Genomic DNA, 14,420 nt, shown 5'->3' on the forward strand with positions numbered 1-14,420 from the left:
TTCTCTTACCCTGTCCTTGGTACCCTGTTCTGCCTTTAAAAGGTTCCCTTTCATTTGCGATATTCTTCAGTTGTATTATGGCATATCAATGGTCAGATTTATTATCCTTTATCCTGCTGCAACATGCCGTGTTTTATTGATTTGCTGTTGTATATTTGACCTAGAAGATAAGTAGATACATTATGCACATGCACATATATGTTATATGTCCTCCTTTCATTATCTCTATTCTTTCCTCTTGAGATTCTAATTAATTTTAGATCATATTTTTCATTCAATTCCCCCTGAATCATAATATCATTTTCATTATTTTAACCTACTTAGCAGTATTCATTTTAAGTAAATATGCACTTTTCCATGACAGTACTATATTATATTTGCAGGGATAGTGTTCAAGAGTTTATTATCTCTACATCCTGCCAATTTTTTAAAATATTTAACTTATTTATTTTGACTCATTTGAGTATGTGTATGAGAGGGAGAGAGCCGGAGAAAGAGAGAAAGAAAGATGTAGATAGAGAGAATGGGTGCACCAAGGCCTCAAGCCACTGCATATGAACTCCAGATGTATATGCCACCCTGTGCATCTAGCTTATGTGGGTTCTAGGGAGTCGAACCTGGGTCTTTAGGCTTTGCAAGCAAGCATCTTAACTGCTAAGCCACCTCTCCAGCATGATCCCACCAATTCTTATCTTTAGTCTTTTTAAAAAATATTTTTTTTAGTTTTATGTATTCATTAGAGACATAGAGAAAGGGAGAAAAAGACGGAGAGAGAGAGGGAGAGAATGGGCATGCCAGGGCCTCTAGCCACTGCAAATGAACTCCAGACACATGCACCACCATGTGCATCTGGTTTACATGGGGCATGGAGAATTGAACCTAGGTCCTTAGGTTTCGTAGGCATATGCCTTAACCACTGATACATCTCTCCAGCTCATCTTTAGTCTTTTGATAATAACCTTTCCTAGTGGGACGAGGTGGAATCTCACTTGATTTTGATTTGCACTTTCCTCATGACTGGTATTCAGCACTGTTCGCCTGGACCTATTGGGTTTTACTTATGTGTATTCCTTTAAGAAATGCCTGCTTAACGCTATTTACTATCTTTTAACTGAGCCATTTTTTTATTAATTCATTTTCGTAGTTGCTTATGTAAACCAGATTTTGATCTCTTGTCAGATATATAATTTGCAATCTTTTTGTCCAATTCTATAGGCTGTCTGTGTATTCTGTTGTGCTGTGCAGAATTTTTTCATTAGACATAGCATATTTATATAATTCCCCTCGCATTTCCTGTGCTTTGAGGGTATGTTCCTAAAATTCTTGCTGATTCTAATATCCTGAAGCACAGCCTCTACTCTCTGCTCCCTTCCAGTAAGTTCATAACTTTAGCCTTTCCATTTAAATCTTTAATATTCTGATGTTTTTGAAAATAAACAATGAGATTGAGATCAAGTTTCACACTTGGCACATGATACCCAATGTTTTGAGTTCCAATGTATGTTCTTAGTAACTTTGTCAAAGATTAGCTGACTATAGACATATTAAGAATAATTCTAAGGTATCCAATATATTGTATTGGCCTATGTGTTATGTTTTTTCTTTGGGGGGTAGGGTCTCATTCTAGCCCAGGCTTACCTGCAATTCACTATGTAGTCTCAGGTTGTCCTTGAACTCAGTGATCTTCTTGCCTCTTCCTCCCAAGTGCTGCAATTAATGGGGTGCACCACCATGCCTGGCTCTTGTGTTAATTTGAAAGCCAATATCATGCTGTTTTCATATTTACAATCTTGCAGTATGTTTTGATAGTAGATTAATGGCTTGTTATCTTTTTATCAGAATGACTGTCTATTTAATGATTTATGATTCTATCTAAATCCTAGTTTATGTTTTCTCTAGTTCTGTTAGAAATATCACTGGAGTTTTTATAGAGTTCACAATAGATCTTAAAAATCACTTTTGGGGCTGGAGAGATGGCTTAGCGGTTAAGCGGTTGCCTGTGAAGCCTGAGGACCCCGGTTCGAGGCTCGGTTCCCCAGGTCCCACGTTAGCCAGATGCACAAGGGGGCGCACGCGTCTGGAGTTCGTTTGCAGAGGCTGGAAGCCCTGGCGCGCCCATTCTCTCTCTCTCCCTCTATCTGTCTTTCTCTTTGTGTCTGTCACTCTCAAATAAATAAATAAATAAAAATTTTTTTAAAAAATCACTTTTGGTAGTATAAATATTTTAATGATATTGATTTCCATCCATGAGCATAGATGTCATTCCACTCTTAGTTTTCATTTTCAATTATTTATCAATGCTTAATATTTTTTTTTCATTATAGAGATCTCATAATAATTATGTTGATGAAACAAAGCATAAGTATACAAATAATTATAATGAGTTGACTCCCTGAGACCAAAGCTGAAACTGAATTTCTAAGACCTGGTATAGGTTTCCACATTGACTTCATTACTATTATTTTTATTTATGAGAGAGAGAGAGAGAATTGGCATGCCAGGTCTCCCAGCCACTGCAATCGAACTCCAGATGTGTGTGTCACCTTGTATGTAAGCATCACCTTGTGCATGTGGCTTATGTGGGTTCCGGGGAGTTGAATATGAATTATTCAGATTTGCAGATAAGTGCCTTAACCACTAAGCCACTTCTCCATCCTTCACCTTGACTCTTAATGAGAAAAGTATGTGAGTGTGTGTGCATATGAGAGAGAGAATTTCTTTCAATACTGAACAGTTTGGGTTTGTCAAATAACCATGTATTGAGAATGCAGGAAACAAATTCAACCTGTTATCTTCAAAATCATTTTGACTGTAGTACCACCCATTTTCCCTTTCTTTTACCAAGTTTGAGGAACATAGAAAACGTTAGCTCAATGTGTGCCCCTGATACTTTAGAAGAATGCAGAATCTGCGCTCTGATTAAATTACTGCACCTACTATCACTGTCTGCAAAGTTAAAATAATAATTTTCAGGAATCCCACCTAACTTATTCTATTACTAAACAAACAAACAAACAACAACAACAACAAAAAGGCAGCCAGGCATGATGGCACACGCCTTTAGCCCTAGCACTTGGGAGGCAGAGGTAGGAGGATCGTTATGATTTCGAGGCCAGCCTGAGACCACATGGTGAATTCCAGGTCAGTCTAGGCTAGAGAGCAAGACTCTACTTCGAAGAAAAAGATCAAAAAAAATTAATCACAGTTATGTGCTTCTATTCTCAATTGAACTGTCCTCATTTAAAAATGAGTATTATAAATTATTACATAAAAACTAATCATCCTGACATTTTTCAAAGAAACATGAACAGAGGCAGCACTGAATGCATGCCAGTTGGCTCTGTGCTAATTTCTTTTACCTGGCCAAATAATTTTATTATTTTGGAGAAAATATTTTGAGTGTCTTTAAGATTATTCCTTAAGGGCTGGAGAGATGGTTTAGTGGTTAAATGTTTGCCTGTGAAGCCTAAAGACCCCGGTTCAAGGCTCGATTCCCCAGGACCCACTTTAGACAGATGCACAAGGGGGCGCACGCGTCTGGAGTTCGTTTACAGTGGCTGAGACCCTGGCGCGCCCATTCTCTCTCTCTCCCTCTCCCTCTATCTGCCTCTTTCTCTCTCTGTCTGTCACTTTCAAATAAATAAATAAATAAAAATAAATGAAAAAAATACTCTCTTTAAAAAAAAAGATTATTCCTTAAAATAGCACTTGGGTGCATTTACATCACTTCATTTCTCAAAAGTTCTGGAGGAACAGGCTACAGTCACAGATAGATAAGTGCTTTGCACTAATTTGTCACTTTTGTGGTGGACTCTGTTTCAAAGAACTACTTAAACAGCTGAAAACCATGTGTCCTCCAAAAAGCTTGGAAGCGGGCTGGAGAGATGGCTTAGCAGTTGGGGTGCTTGCCTGTGAAGCCTAAAGACCTATGTTCTACCTTCCAGGTCCCACATAAGCCAGACGCTCAAGGTGACACAAGCTTGCAAGGTCACACATGCACACAAGGTGATACATGCATCTGTAGCTCAATTGCAGTGGATGGAGGCTTTGGTGTGCCAATTCTCTCTGTCTGTCTCTCTCTCTGTGTCTTATTAAAAAAAAATTAAATGAAATTAAAGCAAGTTTGTGGGTTTAACTGAGACAAACAAACAAAAAAAAGCTTTAAGGCGACCTAGCTCAATGAACACTTGTTAAAGTTTCCAAAGCTTGAACCCATTTTGGCAGACTAGATATAGGTATAATATAGGAAAATATTATAATCTTCCTAATTGTGAACTTATATTTCATTTTAAAAATGGAATCAATAAGGTAATAATGAGCACCAAAGACTAAATATGCATGTTTAATTCACTGAAGAGAATTATGTTTTAAGGCTATGCTGTCTGGAGGTAAATGTTTTAATTTATCATTAAGTTTTAAATATATTTAAAAGCCCAAGTCCACCCACTTGAATCATTTTTCCTCATTTTTTAACCACAGTGACTTTTTCTTAGAGTGACTTATTATATAGTTACATGTAAATATATGACTGTCTGAAAATTTAATTTTAAAGTCAAAATATTTGAGTTCTCTGCTTCAAATTATTTTTTTTCTTGAAATTTCATGTTTGGAAGAAAATTTCAGGTTACTTTCAAGCATTCTTTAAAAACTACTGTAAGTAAAGTGACAGAAAAGAGAATAAATAGAAATTGTTCCTGCTCACAAAGGCAATATAAAATGCTGTGATCACAAACTTTCCAATTCTCGAAAGATAGAGAGGGAGAGAGGTGCAGAGATAGAATGGGAATGCCAGGACCTCTTGCCACTGAAAATGAACTCTAGATGCATGTGCCACTTTGTGCATCTGGCTTTACTTGGGTACTAGGGAATCAAACCTCGGCAGTAACTGCTGAGCCTCTTTCCAGCCCTGAAGTACTCTGATTTTCTGTGCCTTAGACTATCATAGATGTAAAATTATTATTTTATGTTAAACAATCAATTTTGCTGTGTTGCATTTAATAAAATACTATTATTTGAGATATTATATTATTCTCTGGTACTTTTATGGAGAACAAGAGCTTCATATGGTTTTAGTGGAGATTATTTTAAGCAATTCAATTAAAATTATATACCTGCACATTTAATAATTTAATAGCTAACTGTGGAAATTTTGGAAGAATGAGGATATGTAAAAAAGAAATAGAAAATCCCACAATTTTGCCACTCAAAAATGATCATTTTGGTGCCATAGAGATGGCTCAGTGCTTGAGGCTCATGCCTGCAGAACCAAATGACCCTGGTTTGATTCTCCAGTACCTGTGTAAAGCCAGAAACACAATGTGGTGCATGCACCTGGAGTTTGTTTGCAGTGGCTAGAGGCCCTGTCCCAAGCACTCACATTCCCTCTTTCCCTCCCTCTCTCTCTCTCTCTCTGTTTCTCTCTCTCTCTCTCTCTGTGTGTGTGTGTGTATGTGTGTGTGTCTCTCTCTCACCCTCTGCTTTCAAATAAATAAATGAAAATATTTAAAAAATAAATAATCTTTGTATTTTTTTAGTTTTATCTTATTATAGTCTGTACTATACAATGGCATATATATGTGTATCCTCCTATCAGAATTACATATGCATTTTATTCCTTTTTCATTTAGAATAAACATATGTAATTTCCTTATTTTTTAAATATTTTATTTACTTATTTATTAATTTGAGAAAGGGTAATAGACAGAGAGAGAGAGAGAGAGAGAGAGAGAGAGAGAGAGAGAGACAGAGACAGAGACAGAGACAGAGAGAGAATGGGCACCCCAGAGCTTCCAGCCACTGCAAATGAACTCCAGATACATGCACCACCTTGTGCATCTGGCTTACATGGGTCCTGGGGAATTGAACCGAGGTCCTTTGACTTTTCTGGCAAGCTCTTTAACCACTAAGCCCTCCCTCCACCCCTAATTTTATTATCATATTAAAGCATGATTTTAGTGAAGTCAAGAAATTCCAGAGTATGACTATTCCATAATCTATATGGTTATTTTTCTATTGGTAGACACACATTTTTAGTGTTTTTTTTATTTTTATATTTTTTTACTCAAGGCTGTCGTGATGCAGTATACTTTTGTCTGCTATTCTTTTGTCACTTTAAAATATAGTTACTTATTTATTGAGAATTTTAACAGATGAACATGCAGCAATTTAATCATATTCCAATCTTTTTATCCTTTTCTAAAATTCCCTCTCCACTACCCCCTTACCCTGAGGACCCACCTCTCTCTCTTGCTCTCCCTTTCTTTCTTTACTTCTTCCTCCCCTCTTCTCTTGAGGTAAGGTCTTGCTCTAGCCAAGGCTGACCTGAATTTCACTATGTAGTCTCAGGCAGGTCTCGAACTCACAGTGATCCCCCTTCCTCTCCCTCCCGAGTGCTGGGATTAGAGGCGTGCGCTACCAAGACCTTCGTCTTTCAAATAGTCCATGCTGTGCTTTGTTGTATCATGGCTTAGGCCTCCTCCCTCCATGTCAAAATGTTTGTTGGATGTTTCACCATGTCATAATGCTTGTTTGATATACAATCACTGAAGAAATGTATATGAATCTTTGAGCACATTGATGTACTGTCAAATTGCTTTTTAAATATATTTATTTATTTATGTGCTTATTACAGAAAGAGAGAGGAAGAAAGAGATAATGGACACACCAGGGCCTCTAGCCACTGCAAACACACTCTAGATGCATGTACCACATTGTGCATCGGACTCTACGTGGGTACTGGGGAATTGAACCCTGGGTCTTTGGCTTTATGATCAAGCACCTTAACTGTTGAGCCATCTCTCCATCCCCTAACTTGCTTTTCAGTTTGCCTCACTACATACCTAACATGCTGTCACTGTAGCCACTAAATATGGGATAGTGCAGTAAGACACTGGACTGAGACATCATGAAATGTACCTGCTTGCTATCACGAAATATTCTTTGGGTTTGATGTCACCTTTCACATAGTAGTTCACCCCCAAATCAAAACAATTTATTTTCCTATATTACCTTGCAAAGGGATAAAATGCATGCATTCAGAAGGGGAAAAAAAAAAAAAAGAAAGAAACCCAGAAATTTTCAACTGTAATCCAAGCTCAATAAATATCACAAATTCATAGTTTTCTTATTGGTACTGCTACATATTTTTTAAGCATAGGACAGATTGTGTTCACAGTGGCGAGATCTTGTCCCTTGGGGAGCTGCGGTCCAGTGGCATGTAAGGTTGAATTTCATTAGAGTGTGACATTGTGTTCAGATTGGAGTCCCGGCTCCTCAAATCACATCCCTCTATGTCCGTTGACATAGTTCACGGCTGATAGAGAACCTGGTGGCCCCAAATAGCAGTGAATGTGTGGCAGGGTGAGAAAGGAAACAGAAATATTTTCTCTGGGCTGTTTTTCATAATCATATAGTCTAGTTCTCTATGTTTTTGATAAGTTATGCACAAAATACAATCTGTGTGTGTGTGTGTATTGTGTGTGTTTGTGTGTTAGTACTGAGTGTGTGTGTGTGTGTGTGTGTGTGTTAGCACTGACATCAGACTCTTGAAACATAGCTGCAGCAGAGATTTTGTGTATAATTCAATGAGACCCCAAATAACATTTCCTTTCTGCTAAGGAAGATGGTGAATGACAAGGGTGGAGTGTGATGTCATTTCTTAGTTTCCCAGATCTCTCTCGAGACTGCTAGATAAGCTTTCTCTCCCTCCCTCTCTCTCTCTCTCTGTCTCTCTCTCTGTGCGTGTGTGGAGGGAAACAGGAATTCCTTTCGGAAGGGTGACAATTCTCAGTCTGTCTGACATCAGCTGAGGGCACATGTTCTTAGAAGAAATCTGCTGAAATTGATTTTAAATGCTGTCTGCTTGCCAGAGATCACCTCATATTCCCTCCCCCTTCATGGTAAAATGCTGATTCTGTTTAAGACGAGGGAGGGAACACCCGATCTCCTGGCCTCCCTCCACCGCTCCCCACCCGCTTCCTCTTAAGAAGAGGGAATAAACTTTCTTACTGGGATGCTGTAACCCTTTCCTTGAGATGACAGGAGTCTCCTTTAAATCTACCAAAATGACTCTAGCAATCATGATAACAACAACAAAAAAATGATATCAGGTAAAATATATGACAAAAATCCACTCAGATTTCTACTATGCAACTATGTAATTCCAATTTACCAGTTATGAAAATTCATGATAATAAAAGCTCATTAGGCCTAGCCATTTTCACTGTAAATTTTGTGGGGTTTACTTGGTTTATTTTTACTTATTTATTTGAGAGAGACAGACACAGAGAGAAAGAGGCAGATATATAGAGAGAATGGGCATGCCAGGGCCTCCAGCCAGTGCAAACAAATTCCAGACGCGTGCGCCCCCTTTTGCATCTGGTTAAAATGGTCCTTAGGCTTCACAGCAAGCGCTTAACCGTTAAGCCGTCTCTCTAGCCCTGTAAATTTTGTTTTTTGATATCATATTTAGACCTTACAATGAATGATTTTCTTGTATGCGAAGAGGTTTCACTTTTTTCTTTAAATATTTATTTATTTTATTTATTTTTATTTGACAGAGGAAAAGGGAGAGAGAAAGAATGAGAGAGAATGGGCACACCAGGGTCTCCAGCCACCGCAAACAAACTCCAGACACGCGCACCCCCTTGTGCATCTGGCTAACTTGGGTCCTGGGGAATCAAACTTGGTTCCTTTGGCTTTGCCGGCAAACGCCTTAACCACTAATCCATCCCTCCAGCCCGAGGTTTCACTTTTTTTTTTTGATGTGTGGTATTCGTACGTATACATGTTTGGATGTGTCTGGATGCACATGTGCACATACATGTGGAGGCCAGAGTAGGACTTTGGTGCCATTCTCAGGAATCACATCTACCTCCTTTGAGATAGGGTCTTACCACTTTGTCCAGTGAGTCCCAGGACTTGTTTGGTCTCCGCCTGCCCCATGCTGGGACGGTAGCAGACAAGACCATGGTCTATGCTAAGCCAGAACCAAGACTCAAACTCAGGTACTCACGCTTGTGAGAAAAAACGGTAGACTATCTTTCTAGTTGACATCTCACTTTTGCTAAGTGTTTGATATCTTCAGTTTGACAGGACTTGGAATCACCTGGGAAGCCAGCCCCTGAGTGTGCCTGTGAGGGATTTTTTTTTTTTTTTCTTTCTTGCTGTTAGGTTGATGAGGCAGGAGAGGACCGCGTTAACTGACTCGTTGCTTGGGCTGGGGACCTGGACGGTATAACAAGGAGAGAGCTGATAGAGCACCAATATTCTCTGTCCTCTGCTTTCTGATTGTGGATGCAAGGAGGCCAGTAACTTCATGTTTCTGCCCCTATGCCTGCTTCATGAGGGCAGACTGTGTCCTGGAACAGTAAGCCATAAACAACAACAACAACAACAAAAACCACTTTCCTTCCTTCAGTTGCTTGTGATCAGGTATTTGGTGACAGCAAGGAGAAAGAAACTAACACAATAAGTCTTATTTGTGTGTGTGGAGGGGGGGGTGGTGAGATGGACAGGATTTTCCAGGTAGGGTCTCACTCTAGACCAGGCTGACCTGGAATTCACTTTGTAGTCTCAGGGTGGCCTCGAGCTCATGGCAATTCTTCTACCTCTGTCTCACGAGGGCTGAGATTAAAGGTGTGCACCACCACGCCCAGCAGGTCTTATTTTTTTTTTTTTTTGTACAAGAAATCGTTAAATAAAAGTTTTGACCTTATAATTAAAGTTATTAGTTTGCATTGAAGAAAGGGCTAGGGCTCTGGGATATTACACCCTTTCTCTTTTTATAACTTTATATAAAAATCATTGTACTGCATTTTCTGGAGCATGTAAGTTTAATTCTAAAGACATTTAATTTGAATATTCACAGCTCCAACAATACATGCCATCTTTTTCTATATAGGATAGAACATCGCCTCATGAAATTAAATTATATATATTTTAATTAATACACAATTGGATTGTACTTTCTCCAGTTGTTTAATCATCTTATTCTGGGAAGGTCTAAAACATTTTTTTTAAAAAATACCTTAATGTAAGACACTGTTAGAAAGTCTTACTTCCCTTTTGGTCATAGAAAAGTGATCTTATTCTCAGTAGAGCACCTAGCAAAAGGTCTTGCACCTAATCTCTGGAGAAATTTCTAACACATCATCCTTTCCTCATAGTTTTAAAATTGCCTTACTAGATTGCACTCCGATTGTGAACAAATCCGGGTGTGGTGGTGCACGCCTTTAATCCCAGCACTTGAGAGAAGGAGGTAGGAGCATTGCTGTGAGTTCGAGACCAGCCTAAGACTATATAGTGAATTCCAGGTCAGCCTGGGCTAGAGCGAGACCCTATTCTGAAAAACAACAACAACAACAACATTTTTGCGCTTGTATAGCTAAGCGTGCTTCAGCCCTCCTGCTCACCCTGCGGGAGTGAGTGAGTTATCTTTCATGACTGAAAGAAGAAAGGTGTCATAGTGGTCTTCAGGAGAGGATGGGAAAGGATTATTTAGAAGAAAATGCTCTACAGCTTTTGTATCACATAAATTTATATCTGGAGGCACTGGTTCTCGGCAATGATAGTCAAGTGCTCTTTTCAGATGCCCTGTGGAAAGATATGCAACATTTAAACAGCTGTGGAGCACTGGTGGTTAAAGGCACTCGCTTGCAAAGCCGGCTGGCTCAGGTCCAATTTCCCAGTGCCCACATAAAACCAGTTGTACAAAGTGGTGCATGCATCTGGATTTCATTTGCAGGGGCAAAAGGCCCTGGGATTCCTATGATTGATCTCTCTCTCTTTCTCCTTCTCTTCTCTTTCTCTCTCTCTCTCACACACACACACAAATCAATAAATAAAATTTGCAAACTAGTTTTGGAAATGGAGAGGGCTGTCTTCTCTCTTGGACTGGCCCAGTGTGGCCCTCACCACAAGCCAGCTGCAGTGTACGTTGATGCTCCACAGAGGTACCACCATACTTGGGCAAGTCAGATGCATGTCATCTGTGATTTGTAAACCATGAAAGCTCATTCAGAGCAAGGAAATCCTTCCCCCTTGTGAATGTGGGTTATTCTGGTTCACTGTGAGTAGTGACCAAGCACCCTTTCAACTTTAATTAAATATAACTTGATACATTCAGCAAGAAAACAGTGAAAATGATCTCTGTCTGTTTCCCAGGCCTTGCCTTGATTGATACAAAAAGACTTTCTACCTAAAACAGTCCAAATGCATACCCTAACTGTTGTGTGCCTTGCAGAAGTAGAAATTAATCAGTGTTCAATCTTTAAGTATTTTTATTTCTTCAATTAGTTAGTTACAAGCAGATATAGATAGATAGATAGATAGATAGATAGATAGATAGATAGATAGATAGATAGATAGATAGATAGATACATAGATACATAGATACATAGATACATAGATACATAGATACATAGATACATAGAGAGAGAGAGAGAGAGAGAATGGTCACAACATCAGGGCCCCTCGCCACAGCAAAGGAACCCCAGATGCATGTGCCACTTTGTGCATTTGGCTTTATGTGGGTACTAGGGAACTGAACCTGGGTCATTAGGCTTTGCAGGCAAGTGCCTTAACCACTGAGCATTCTCTTCAGCCTAGTGTTTGATCTTTAAATGAATGTGAATGAACCAGTTCAGTAACTGATCTGTGGCTGGATAATTAACTCAAAAATACAAATATAGGGCTGGAGAGATGGCTTAGTGGTTAAGCGCTTGACTGTGAAGCCTAAGGACCCTGGTTTGAGGCTCGATTCCCTAGGACCCACGTTAGCCAGATGCACAAGGGGGCACACGCGTCTGGAGTTTGTTTGCAGTGGCTGGAGGCCCTGGCATGGCCATTCTCTCTCTCTCTCTCTCCCTCTCTGCCTCTTTTTTGCTCTGTCTGTTCACTATCAAATAAATAAATAAACAAACAAAATTTAAAAAAATACAAATGTACTGTTTTCTTTGCTAGAGCAGCCTCACTACTGCAGCTGGTCTTGGGAGGTGTATGAAGTGTGGCGTTAAAGGTGCCCATTACATACATCTAAATTTCCTTGGAAGTTTCCTTGGGTCACTAATAGGCAAGTCTATAGCATTGAACTTTACAATTAAAGGAAGAGAAGTTGTCAGACTCTGAAACAAGAGGGAATATAACCCATTGAAAGACCCTCACGTGTTCACTGGGTGCAATGGGCAACTAAATGACTGTTTCTCCATTTCACAACATTTTCTCCAAGCCAGTGCAGCAGGGTGTGTGTGTCTATGAGCTGTGTGTAGACTGTGAATTCACTGCACCACCTAAATTGCAAGGCAGTCACCCATTGTCATGACTCATCATTACTTTGTTTTAGTTCTCTCTCCTCTCGCTCTTGCATTTAGAACCTTCCACTTTGGAATGCACACCACCCCTAATTACCTCATTTGGTTAATATTCCCTTTGCACTTACAAATTCTTTGAAAGAAAAGTCTGTGTTACATTCCAATAGTGTCCCATGTTGAGTATGCAATATGGCACGTTTTATCTCACAATTGTTTTGCTATAATCAGAACAATCCTCAAATATTTGGTGATATTTTCAGGAGAAAATTTATAATTAAAGGGGGGAAAACATGTTTTGTTTAGTCCCCAAATACCTCTTGCATTCCTTGGTATTTCATTATCCTATAACTACCTTTTCTCTCTTTTTCCTGTCTCCCTTCATCCCACTTTGACAGACACATTCTTTCAAAAGACTTTTATTAAGAGCTTCCTATGTTTCAGGAACTTTGCAAAACACCAGATCAAGGGGGACTGCTAATTATCCCACATTGTTTCCAATGCACGTAATTGTTAAAGCATAGTCAGAAAAGTAGGCTTGTATTGCTCATTTTAGACCTATAGTTCTCGTGGAAAACGAATTACAAAGTCAGGGCAAGTCTCAATATATATGCACCTCAGCACATACAAGAGAATCAGAGGTCGCCTTTGCTCCCCGTGTGGGTGGGAGGGGAGCGGGGTGGGGGGAAGTTGTTAAAAACCATCTGCATCCACAAGGATGGAGACTTGCCAAATCCTGAACTATGTCCCGCAGAGGCCAAGGTGATCAGGAAACAGGTTAGAGCGATGACGCAGGAGAAGCCTGGTGGAGCTGCTCCACTGCCTCCCATAACACGGAGCTGCACTGCTCCAGAGATGGCATGTAGTAGCTTTGGCCCATACACAGTCCGAGTGATTTCATTTTCCCAGGCCGAAGCTGCCTTTAATTAATAGGATGATCATTTAATAGGCTAAGAGGAGGAGTGAGGCGGCCCATGAGAAACGCAAGGGACCATAAGTTTTATTATTTTCCAGTGACCAGTGTAGATCTTGATGAAGCATGATTGCACATAGGATGAGACATCTCACGTCCATTCCAGAACAGTTTTGCGGATGAGGAAATGCCACAATCAAGGCATCTTTTAACCCTTTGTTTACCAAATTAATTTCTTCAAACTACAATTTGATCTCAAATATTGAAGGATGCGTGGCTTGCTAGACTTGGTGCTATCAGAGAATCTAGGATTCAGAAGAAAGAAAGAGAAGGGAGATATATGAACAGAATGGACAAGAGGGGGAGCTGAAGAAATGAAGACAAAGTATGAGTATATTTAAAAACAACTAGTGTCAGGCTGGAGAGATGGCTTAGCAGTTAAGGCGCTTGACTGAGAAGCCTAAGGACCCAGGTTCAATTCCCCAGCACCCACGTGAGCCTGATGCATATGGTGATGCATGTGTCTAGAGTTCATTTGCACTGGCTAGAGGCCCTGGAATGCCCCCCTCTCCTTAATAATAAATAACTAGAAATGAACTATTAAAACATTTTAAATTTATTTTTTGTTTATTTTTATTTATTTATTTGAGAGTGACAGAGAGAGAAAGAGAGAGAATGGGCATGTCAGGGCCTCCAGCCACTGCAAATGAACTCCAGACGCGTGCACCCCCTTGTGCACCTGGCTAACATGGGTCCTGGGGAATTGAGCCTCGAACCGGGGTCCTTAGGCTTCGCAGGCAAGTGCTTAACCCTTAAGCCATCTCTCTAGCCCTTAAAAAGTAATTCAAAGCTAGTGTCAAAATTAATAAAATACAAAGCTACCAGAGGTGTCAGTGGCTGGCATCTGAACTCAAGAACATCTATAAAGCATACAATAACCACCTTCATGACTAAAAACACTGTACTTCCAAAACGCCTTTGAAGTTCAAAAATAGTTTTTTCGTAGGAGGGACATAATTTATTTGAACTTTGCAGATAGAGAGGAAGTTCCTTAATGGGGGAAGAAGCTGGTCACCGTTCACAGGTCCATGCAGGCAGAATGTAACAAAACCACTAACACCATACTTAAGCACACGAAGATCCTCCCACAGTGATGTCAGATTACAAGCTTGAAGCAAACCGAATCCACTGGGGGACGTACA

Source organism: Jaculus jaculus, chromosome 20 (genome assembly GCF_020740685.1).
Source record: "Jaculus jaculus isolate mJacJac1 chromosome 20, mJacJac1.mat.Y.cur, whole genome shotgun sequence".
NCBI lineage: Eukaryota > Metazoa > Chordata > Mammalia > Rodentia > Dipodidae > Jaculus > Jaculus jaculus.